The sequence below is a fragment of the Budorcas taxicolor genome, chromosome X (genome assembly GCF_023091745.1).
Source record: "Budorcas taxicolor isolate Tak-1 chromosome X, Takin1.1, whole genome shotgun sequence".
NCBI lineage: Eukaryota > Metazoa > Chordata > Mammalia > Artiodactyla > Bovidae > Budorcas > Budorcas taxicolor.
The window spans coordinates 9,588,457-9,600,519 of record NC_068935.1 but is presented as its reverse complement, the minus strand read 5'-3'; the positions used below and the strand labels follow the sequence as shown (position 1 = coordinate 9,600,519).

The following is a 12,063-nucleotide window of genomic DNA, read 5'->3' as shown; positions in this document are numbered from 1 at the left end:
CTATGGAGAACAGTATGAAGGTTTCTTAAAAAATCTAAACAGAGAATTATCATATGACCCAGCATTTTCACTCCTGGGCATATACCCAGAGAAAACCAGAATTGAAAAAGACACATGAACCCAATGTCCATTGCAGCACTATTTGCAACACCCAGGACATAGGAGCAACCTAAGTGTCCATCACAGAAGAATGAATAAAGAAGATGTGGTACATATACACAATGGAATATTACTCAGACCTTGAAAGGAATGACCTAGATACTGTCATACAGCATGAAGTAATTGAAAAAGAGAAAAAGAAATATCAGCTGGTAACAACAGTGGAATCTAGAAAAATGATACAGATGAACTTATTTGTAAAGCAGAAACAGAGACAGACATAGAGCATGGACGTATGGAGAGTGGGGGCAGGGAAGGGTATACAATGAATTGGGAAACTGGGCTTGACACACCTACTAGGTATAAAATAGATAACTATTGAGAACCTACTGTATAGCACAGGAAACTCTACTCAGTGCTCTGTGGTGACATAAATAGGCAGGAAATCCACAAAGAGGGGATATATGTAGATGTGTAGCTGATCAACTTTCCTGGATAGCAGAAACTAACACAATATTGTAAAACAACTGTGAAAGTGAAAGTGAACTCGTTCAGTCGTGTCTGACTCTTTGCGACCCCGTGGATTGTAGCCCACCAGGCTCCTCCATCCATGGGATTCTCCAGGCAAGAATACTGGAGTGGGTTGCCATTTCCTTCTCCAGGGGATCTTCCCCACCCAGGGATTGAACCCAGCTCTCCTGCATTGCAGGCAGATGCAGGCAGATGCTTTAACCTCTGAGCCACTAGGGAAAACAACTGTTCTCCAATAAAAATTGATATAAAGAGACACAGATGTATAGAACATTCTTTTGGACTCTGTGGGAGAGGGAGAGGGTGGTATGATTTGGGAGAATGGCTTTGAAACATGTATAATATCATATAAGAAACAAATCATCAGTCTAGGTTTGATGCAGGATACAGGATCCTTGGGGCTGGTGCACTGGGATGACCAGAGAGATGGTATGGGGAGGGAGGTGGGAGAGGGGTTCAGGATTGGGAACACGTGTACACCCATGGTGGATTCATGTTGATGTATGGCAAAACCAATACAGTATTGTAAAGTAAAATAAAGTAAAATTTAAAAAAAAGAAAAAAAAAGTTGACATGAAATTCTAGATTGTAAGAATTCTAAATAAGTAAAATATCAAGACAGACAAAAAACAATTCTTTTCCTGTCTTTGACTTTCAACATTTTAATTAAAGTATGTCTTCATATAACCTTCTATGAGATGATAGTATTCAGGAAATTGTGAGCTTGTGACCTGGAATGTTGCTCCCATAAATTGGATAGTTTTCAGCCATTATTTCCATAAATAATAATTTCCCTTTTCTCTCTTTCTGTCTACTCCTCTTCTTTCTCCTTCACCTCCTTACCTAGTGTCTCCCATCATGCATATGTGGGTCCATATAATGGTGTTCAAAAAATTTCATAGATTACCCCCCACACACACTTTTTCATTTTTTCACATCTGATTAGATAACTTCAAATTATCTCTTTTTGAGTTCATAAATTCTTTCTTCTGCTTGATGCAGTCTGCTATTGAAGGTTTCTAGAATATTTCTAACCCCATCCATTGTATTCTTCAGCTCCAGAATTTCTTTTTGGCTCCATTTTATGATTTCTATCTCCTTGTTGACTTTCCCATTTTGTTCAAGTTTTGCTTTCCTGATTTCACTGAGTTTTCTTGTAGCTGTCTGAGCATCTTTAAAGTAATCATTTCTGAATTGTTTGTCAGGCACTTCATGGACCTACATTTCTAATGGAGTCAGTTACTGGGAAATTATCTTGTTTCATTAGTGGGGTGTTGGGCTTCCTGATTTTTGCTATTGCTGGAAATCTCATGCTGGTGTCTTCATATTTGAGGAATCAGTCTCCTCCACCAGTCTTCAATGACTTATTTCAGGAGATAAACACATGCACCAGTCAACCAACTAAGGGATAGTAGGGGTCTCTGAGGCTTCTTCTATGTATTCACCTGACCAACCCCTCTTGTTCTATTTTGTGAAGGAAGTGTTATTATGATATAGGCTTTCTGTCAGTTGCACAAACCCAGGACACATGCTGACAGCCTCCAATTTATTTTCCCTATCTCAGTACCCTGAAGTATTCAAGGTAAAACTGTTCATCCCATCCAGCAGAGAGGTGCCAGTTCTCTTTATATGCCTGTGCATGATCTGTAGAGGCTTCAGTGCACCTTCAGCAGGGGTGCCAATGGAAGGCCAGTTCTGAAGAGGAAGGTCACAGGGAGTGCTGAGGGTGCTTGTAGGCATATTGGGGCTACTTTAGGTGATAAGTCCTGTGAAGTTTGTAAAGGACAGTCCGTGAGGCAGTTAGTAGGAACAGCAGAGCTTTGTTGATTTAGTGCCCAATTTGCTGTCACTCTTACCCCAACTCATTGTTTGTTGTTGTTGTTCAGTTGTTCAGTCGTGTCTGACTCTTTGCGACCCCATGACTGCAACATGTGAGGCTTTCCTGTCCTTCACCGTCTACTGGAGTTTGCTCAAACTCATGACCAGAGTCGACACCATCAAACCATCTCATCCTCTGTGGTCCCCTTCTCCTTCTGACCTCAATATTTCCCAACATCAGAGTCTTTTCCAATGAGTCGGCTCTTCCTATCAGCTGGCCAGAGTGCTGGAGCTTCAGGTGCAGCATCAGTCCTTCCAATGAATATGCAGTGTTGATTTCCTTTAGAATCGACTGGTTTGATCTCTTTGCTGTCCAAGAGTCTTCTCTAGCACCACAGTTCAAAAGCATTGAGTTTTTGGTGCTCAGCCTTCTTTATGGTGTAACACTCATTTCTACCTGACTACTGGTAAAACTATAGTTTTGAATATAGGGACTTTTGTTAAGCAGCCTTATATCTCTGCTTTTTAATATGCTGTCTAGATTTCTCATAGCTTTACTTACAAGGAACAAACGTCTTTTAATTTCATGGCTGCAGTCACTGTATGTGGTGGTTTGGAGCCCCGGAAAAAAAAAAAAAGTGTCACTGTTTCCATTGTTTCCCCTTCTGTTTGCCATGAAGTAATGGGACTGTACGCCATGATTTTCACTTTTTGAATGTTGAGTTTTAAGCCAGCTTTTTCACTCTCCTCTTTTGCCTTCATTAAGAGGCTCCTTAGTTCCTCTTTGCTTTGTGCCATTAGGGTGTTGTCATCTGCATACCTGAGATTATTGATATTTCTCCCATCAGTATTGAATCCAGCTTGAGCTTTTTCCAGCCCGGCATTTCGCATGATGTACTCTGCATATAATTTAAATAAGCAGGATGACAATATACAGCCTTGACGTACTCCTTTCCCAGTTTGGAACCAGTTCATTGTTCCATGTCTGGTTCTAACTATTGCTTCTTGACCCGCATGCAGGTTTCTCAGGAGGCAGGTAAGGTGGTCTTGTATGTCCATCTCTTTAAGAATTTTCCACAGTTTGTTGGGATGCACATACTCAAATCATTTAGTGTAGTCAATGAAAAATAAATAGATGTTTTTCTGTAATTATCTTGCTTTTTCTATAATCCAACATATGTTGGCAATTTGATTTCTGGTTCCTCTGCCTTTTCTAAGTCCAGCTTATACATTAAGAAGTTTTCAGTTGATGTACTGCTGAAGCCTGGCTTGGAGGATTTTGAGCATTACTGTTCTAGCTTTGAAAATGAGTGCAATTGTGCAGTAGTTTGAACATTCTCTGGCATTCCCCTTCTTTGGGATTGGAATGAAAACTGACCATTTCCTGTCTTGTGGCCTGTGCTGAGTTTTTGTGTGTATTCTTGCTGCCTCTTCTTAATATTTTCTGCTTTTGTTAGGTCCATAATATTTCTGTCCTTTATTGTTACCATCTTTTCATGAAATATTCCCTTGTTGTCTCTAATTTTCTTGAAGAGATTTCTACTGTTTCTCATTCTATAGCTTTTCTCTATTTCTTTGCATTGTTCACTTAAGAAGGCTTTTTTATCTGCGCTTGCTATTCTTTGGAATTCTGCATTCAGATGGATATATATATTCTTTTCTCCTTTGGCTTCTGCTTCTCTTCTTTTCCTGTCTATTTGTAACGGCTCCTCAAACAACCATTTTGCCTTTTTGCATTTCTCTTCCATGGGGATGGCTTTGATCATCACTTTCTGTGCAATGTTAGTATCCTCCGTCCATAGTTCTTCAGGCACTCTCTCTATCAGATCTAATCCCTTGAATCCATTTGTCACTTCCCCTGGATAATCATAAGGGATTTGATTTAAGTCATACCTGAATGGCCTAGTGGTTTTCCCTACTTTCTTCAATTTAAGTCTGAATTTTGCAATAAGGAGCTGAATATCTGAACCACAGTCAGCTCCCGATCTTGTTTTTTGCTGACTTTATAGAGCTTCTCCATCTTTGGCTGCAAAGAATATAATCAACCTGGTTTCAGTGTTGACGATCTGGTGAAGTCCAGCTCCTTGCTATCTCATGACTATTCAGCCTTGCTCACTACCTCTGGGTTCTGGGTTTAGATGAGAAAGAAGTGTGATTCTTGGGCAGTGTCTAGCAATACTGGCTCATTCAGTTGCTCACTGCAGTCTTACCTTCTTCTGTGGGAATAATTACTGGTCTAACTTAAGCAGAGGAGATTAAGAAGAGGTGGCAAGAATATACAGAAATACTATACCAAAAAAAAGTCTTGACGTGGATAACCACAGTGATGTAGTCACGCACTTAGAGCCAAATATTCTGGGTTGTGAAGTCAGTGGACCTTAGAAAGCATCACTTACGAACAAAGCTAGTGGAGGTGATGGAATTCCAGTCGAGCTGTTTCAAATCCTGAAAGATGATGCTTTGAAAGTGCTGCACTCAATATGCCAGCAAATTTGGAAAACTCAGCAGTGGCCACAGGACTGGAAAAGGTCAGTTTTCATTCCAATCACACAGAAGGGAAATGCTAAAGAATGTTCAAACTATTTCCCATGCTCACAAGGTTAGAACTGGACCTTTGTGAGTCACAGTTAGAACTGGACATAAAATAACTGACTGGTTCCAAATTGGGAAAGGAGCGTATCAAGGCTGTATATCATCCCTCTGTTTATTTAACTTATATGTAGAGCACATCATGAGCAATGCTGTGCTGGATGAATCACAAGCTAGAATCAAGATTGCTGGGAGAAATATCAACAACTCCAGATATACAGATGATACCACTCTAATGCAGAAAGTGAAGAGGAATTAAAGAGATTCTTGATGAAGTTGAAAGAGGAGAGTGAAAAAGCTGGCTTGAAACTCAATATTCATAAAACTAAGATCATGGTACCCAGTCCCATCACCTTATGGCAAATAGAAGGGGAAAAAGTGGAAGCAGTGACAGATTTAATTTTCTAGGGTTCCAAAATCACTGTGGACTGTGACTGAAGCCACGAAAGTAAAAGACGCTTGCTCCTTGGAAGGAAAGCTATGACAAAGCTAGACAGCATATTAAAAAACAGAGACATCACTCTGCCAACAAAGTGCCATACAGTCAAAGCTATGGTTTTTTCCAGTAGTCATGCACGGATGTGAGAAGTGGACCATAAAGAAGGCTGAGCACCAAGGAACTGATGCTTACGAATTGTGGTTCTGGAGAATACTCTTGAGAGTCTCTTGGACTGGAAGGAGATAAAATCTGTCAGTCCTAATGGAAATTGACCCTGAATATTCATTAGAAGGACTGACATTTCAATACTTTGGCTACCTGATGCTAAAAGCCTACTCATTGGCTAAGACACTGATTTGGGGAAAGATTGAAGGCAAAAAGAGAAGGGGGCAGCAGAGGATGAGATGGTTAGATAGTAACCATCTTATACAGTTACACTGGTTAGATAGTAACACCGACTTAATGAACAAACTCCAGGAGAAAGTGGAGGTCACAAGAGCCATGTATGCTACAGTCCATGGGGTCACAAAAAAGATGCGGACATGACTTAGCAACTAAATAGCTTTGGGGCTTCTCTGGTGGCTCAGTGGTAAAGAATCTGCCCTCTAATCCAGAAGACCCTGGGTCAAGAGGACCCCCTGGAAGGGGAAATGGCAACCCACTCCAGTGTTCTTGCCTGGGAAGTCCCATGGATAGAGGGGGCCTGGACGGCTATGATCCCTGGGGTCACAAAGAAGTCAGACACAACTTATCGACTAAACAGCAACAACAAGAAAATATTGCTTCTTGTTGATGGGGTGATGGGAAGGTTCTAAAGAACTTTAAATGATCATGTCATTATCATCAGATTTTTATCTTAGAAAGGCCATTGGTCTTAGCAAGAGTATGTGGCATTGTTGGAGTAAGACTTTGATTGGGGGCAGGAGTACCATTTACTAGAATATTGCAATAGTCTAGGCAGGAAATGATGGCAGAAGGGGATGGATTCCCAGACATATATAGGAATCAAAATCTCTATAATTTGGGGACCAAGTACATTAAAAGGATGAAGAGAAGTAACTATTATGCATTAGATAAATAACAGTTGGTAACATCTCACAAATGGGATTGGTGTGTTGGGGAAGGAACTTTGACTTTTTTCATTTATCTCTGTATTGCTTGTAAATTTTTCAACCAAAGCATGCATTACTATTCTATCTTTAATGAGAAAATTGTAAACTTTATGATTTGCTTGAATAAGACACAGGTTGGAGAGGAGAAGATAATGAGTTGAAGGTGCACATAAAATTTTCAAGTGTTATCAAAAAGGAAAGACCTTTCCTGGATTTTACGGCTTAAGGGAAAAGATCATCTAGTTCAAAGTATATGGATTTAAAAACCAAGGCACACATTTAAATTAGATAAAGAATCAAGGCTAGTACTCAGAACCTCTACTCCAAGTTACTGGTTCTTCTTACTAGAGAGAGAGCTTTTCTGGAACCATGAGGAATCCTTCTGAGAGAAATTGGCCAGTGCCTTTGCATCTGAGACTAAACTCAGTTTATGCAACTCTGCTAAAGTCCAAACATAGCTCCTGCCCTGTCAACATAGTGGTCTTTCATGATCTTAAATGATGTTTGGGATTTAGATTAGGAACCTATATCAACTCTCTGGGTAAAGAGCAAGTTGCTCACTTAACCTGCTTATAGTCTGGAAGGCAGGATTAAGGAGACAATGTACAAGGCCTTTTGGGACCACCTGAAAGTCCAGCTATCAAGTACTCTGGCTGACTTCAGGTGTGCTCTTGAACTCTTAAAAGAAATTAAGCAGTAGAGTAATCAACTTCCCATTTGTGGATATTAAGTCTCAGTTGTGGCATGGGGGATCTTTCATTATGGTGCACGGGCTTTTCTTTAGTTGTGATGCATGGGCTTCTAAGTCCATGCTGCAGTTCGTGGACTTAGCTGCCTTGCAGCAGGTGGGATCTTAGTTCCACTGAGCAGCGATCAAACCCATGTCCCCTACACTGCAAGGTGAATTCTTAGCCACTGGATCACAAGGAAGTCCTTTGATTTTTTCATCCCAGACCTTTTTTTTTTTTTTTTTAATTTATTTATTTTTAAATTTTAAAATCTTTAATTCTTACATGTGTTCCCAAACATGAATCATCCCAGACCTTTTAATTGTTCAGTTCAGTTGCTCAGTCGTGTCCGACTCTTTGTGACCCCATGAATTGCAGCACGCCAGGCCTCCCTGTCCATCACCAAATCCAAGAGTCCACCCAAACCCATGTCCATTGAGTCGATGATGTCATCCAACCATCTCATCCTCTGTTGTCCCCTTCTCTTCCTGCCCTCAATCTTTCCCAGAATCAGGGTCTTTTCAAATGAGTCAGCTCTGCATCAGGTGGCCAAAATATTGGAGTCTCAGCTTCAACATTAGTCTTTCCAATGAACACCCAGGACTGATCTCCTTTAGGATGGACTGGTTGGACTTCCTTGAAGTCCAAGGGAGTCTCAAGAGTCTTCTCCAACACCACAGTTCAAAAGCATCAATTCTTTGGCGCTCAGCTTTTTTTATAGTCCAACTCTCACATCCATACATGACCACTGGAAAAATCATAGCCTTGACTAGACAGACCTTTGTTGGCAAAGTAATGTCTGTGCTTTTCAATATGCTATCTAGGTTGGTCATAACTTTTCTTGCAAGGAGTAAGCGTCTCTTAATTTCATGGCTGCAATCACCATCTGCAGTGATTTTGGAGCCCCCCCAAAATAAAGTCTGACACTGTTTCCACTGTTTCCCCATCTATTTGCCATGAAGTGATGGGACCAGATGCCACGATCTTTGTTTTCTGAATGTTGAGCTTTAAGCCAACTTTTTCACTCTCCCTTTTCACTCTCATCAAGAGGCTCTTTAGTTCTTCTTCACTTTCTGTCATAAGAGTGGTGTCATCTGCATATCTGAGGTTATTGATATTTCTCCCAGCAATCATGATTCCAGCTTGTGCTTCCTCCAGCCCAGCGTTTCTCATGATGTACTCTGCATATAAGTTAAATAAGCAGGGTGACAATATACAGCCTCGACGTACTCCTTTTCCTATTTGGAAACAGTCTGTTGTTCCATGTCTAGTTCTAATTGTTGCTTCCTGACCTGCATACAGATTTCTCAGGAGGCAGGTCATGTGGTCTGGTATTCCCATCTCTTTCAGAATTTTCCACAGTTTATTGTGATCCACACAGTCAAAGGCTTTGGCATAGTCAATAAAGCAGAAATAGATGTTTTTCTGGAACTCTCTTGCTTTTTCCATGATCCAGCAGATGTTGGAAATTTGATCTCTGGTTCCTCTGCCTTTTCTAAAACCAGCTTTAACATCTGGGAGTTCACAGTTCACATATTGCTGAAGCTTGGCTTGGAGAATTTTAAGCATTACTTTACTAGCATGTGGGATGAGGGCAATTGTGAGGTAGTTTGAGCATTCTTTGGCATTGCTTTTCTTTGGGATTGGAATGAACACTGAGCTTTTCCAGTCCTGTGTCCACTGTTGATGACAAACAATTATTCTGAGGCTTTGTGAGTGGCGTTAGTCTTATAGAGCCCACCTTCCAGTGCAGGAGAAGTCAGAGACCTGAGTTTGATCCCTTCGTGGGGAAGATGTCCTGGAGGAGGGCATGGCAACCTACTCCAGTATTCTTGCCTGGAGACTCCATAGACAGAGGAGCCTGGTGGCTACAGTCCATAGAGTGGCAAAGAGTTGGACACAACTTAGCATGCACACAGGCACACACAAGCTTCCCTTGTACATATGGTCCATTACTTAAATAGATGATGTGGAGGAACTTCCATTTCATTTGTATGAGATGGAGCTTGAAAGTTGAGATCTTGCTGTAACTGCACAGTATATCATTCAACTAAACAGATTTTCATTTAACTCCCATTAGGTTTTCTGTGTTTCAGAAGCATATAGATACATAAGAGAGTCCTTGCCAACAAGAAACTTATACTTTTGAGTGAAGATGTTATTTCTGGTGATACTTAAAGATTTCTCTGCCTATCTCATCTTTTTCCTTTGCAGTCAAAGAATCTAATAATGGCCTTATCCCTTATTAAGAATATCTCACCACCACAAGGCTATATTTAAAATGGATAACTAAGAACCTACTGTATAGCACATGGAACTCTGCTCAATATTATGTGGCCACCTGAATGGGAGGAGAGTTAGGGGAAGAATGGATGTATATATATGTTTGGCTGAGTCCCTTTGCTGTTCGTCTGAAACTATCATGCTAATTGGTTACCTAGATAGAAGCTAAAAAGTTTTTAAAAAAGAATATCCCATTACCTTGTGATGGTATTTTATACTTTTTATATCTTGCATTTTTTAGTCACATTGTTATTTTTCTTCCTATCTTTATCTCATTCTTCGCAGAAAATAATATGGCACTATGGTTACTACTAATCCCAATGAAGCCTTAAATTGTGATTGGCTCCTAGACAGATAAAAACAATATACTCTACATGCCTTTGCCTTAAGGAGATTGCTCACTGGAGAGTGTTTGGGGTTCTAAACACTTTGGCTTCACTGATTTTCTTTTCTGGGCAGATCTTGCTATCATTGCTATTACCACACCAGAACAGCCTAAGAGATGAGATTGTAGGTATGGAGGCGTTTGATGAGCTCCTGTCGATCAGTGTTCCCTGGAGTCAGGAGTTCTCTGGCTTTCTCAGGATTTGGACTTAAGCCTCCTGCTTCTGGTTTTCAGTCTTATTTTTACAGTAGCCTCAAGACTTCTCCATCTATATAGCACTGATGATAAAACATCTAGGTTAAAGATGAAAAGTTTCTCCACAGTGAGGGACATTCAGAGAGGTTCACAGAGTTACATGGAGAAGAGAAGTGGGAGGATGGTAATAGAGGTGACCAGGATGAGATGAGGGGGAATCAAAAGAGGAGAGAGCAAGCTAGCCAGTAATCACTTCCTTATGTGCACTCCGCAGTCCGGACCTCTCAGAGATGTTCACAGAGTTATACAGAGAAGAGAAGAGGGAGGAAGGAGACAGAAGTGGCCAGGAGGATAAAAGAGGGAAATGAAAACAAGAGAGACAGACCCAGCCAGTAACCTGTTCCCTAAGTGTTCTCCACAGTCTGGAACACACAGAGATTCACAGAGTTGGGTAGAGAAGAGAAGGGCGAGGGAGGAGATAGAGGCGACCTGGTGGAGAAAAAGGAGAGTCCAAAGGGGGAGAGAGCAGGCAAGCCAGTAATGACGCTCCCAAGTAAAAATGGGTACTGAAGATTGGGTTCTTAAAGGCACAAAATTGATAACAAATACCAAAAAGCAAAGATTAAAAATCTAGAGTAGAGGTTGGATTTTCAAAAATACAATATGAAAGTAAAAAAAAAAAAAAGCCACAAAATTATAATATATATATATATGAAGTTTGCTTTAAAAACTAGGGTCTCTTTTTTTGCAAAGTAATAGTAGGTTACAAAAATGAAAAATTAAAGGAGTAATAGAGGACTTAAAATCTAAAAAAATTAAAGAATGAGAGTATAAATAGTAAAAATATATCTAGGACTTTCTCTGGTGTTGTTGTGAGCAGTGTGGGGTCAGTTCATTTTCGGATAGTTCCCTGATCCGGCTTATATTTCTCAAGATCTATAGGCCCCTTCCTATGTAGTCGGTACTAACTACAGGGTTTTAATCTATTGCACCTGTCACTTCCAAGGCGGTTCCCTCTGTTTTAGCTTCTTCTGTTCGCTGGTCTCTTCAGTGTCTAATTTCCGCCCTGACACAAGGGGGCAGTGGTGGACACGTTTTTAGGCTCACTTGTTCAGTTGTGCTGTGGGGAGGGAGGGACGCTGCAAACAAATAACACTGGCGTGTGTTCGCAGTGTCTCGGCCACACTGGGCCTGCCCCCGCTCATGGCTTGTGTGCCCTCCCTGCCCACACTGCTTAGGCTCTAGGTTGCTCTGCCAGGAACCGTCCGAGGCCAGCCCTGGGTTGTATGCACTTCCCAGGTCTAAGCCGCTCAGGTTCAGGTACTCGGGTAGTCCTCAGAGGTGCAGACTCAGTTGGGCCTGCATTTTGTGCCCTTCCCAGGCCCGAGCAGCTCAGGTGACCAGGTGTTTGGCTAGCGCGGTCGCTGCAACTTATCGCCTCCCCTGTCCCTGCCGCTCGGTTTTCTGGGGGTACAACCGGCACACCTTCTCAGGCGGATGTTGACCGTTCAGTATCCCAAGAAGTCTTAGTTAGCAATGAAGCCTGATTGCAGTTTGGTAGCTAATGCCTCTCTCGGGCCGCAATTGCCCCCTTCCAGCTCTGGCTGCCCTCGCCTGCCTGTCACCATAGGGGAATGGTCTCCAGCCGGCTAGCTCTGCTCAGTCCTTCGTTCTGTGATCGGGCCTGACGGTGTCTTATGTTAGGGCTTTTCGCGTAGCTCTAGTCAGTCCTTTGTTCTGTGCGCGGGCCTGGCGGTGTCTTAGGTTAGGGCTTTTCGCGTGGTAGTTATCCCACAGTCTGGTTTGCTAGCCCAAGTTAGGTCCCTCAGATTGCCCTTGGGGCATTCAGGCCAGATCCTTACTCTAAGCAACGCAGCCCGCGCC

At 41.7% G+C, this 12,063-nt stretch overlaps 1 pseudogene; it reads left to right on the top strand.

The window, feature by feature from the left end:
- LOC128070112 (T-complex protein 11 X-linked protein 2-like) overlaps positions 1 to 12,063 on the top strand; it is a 44,498-nt pseudogene that overhangs the window by 27,267 nt on the left and 5,168 nt on the right.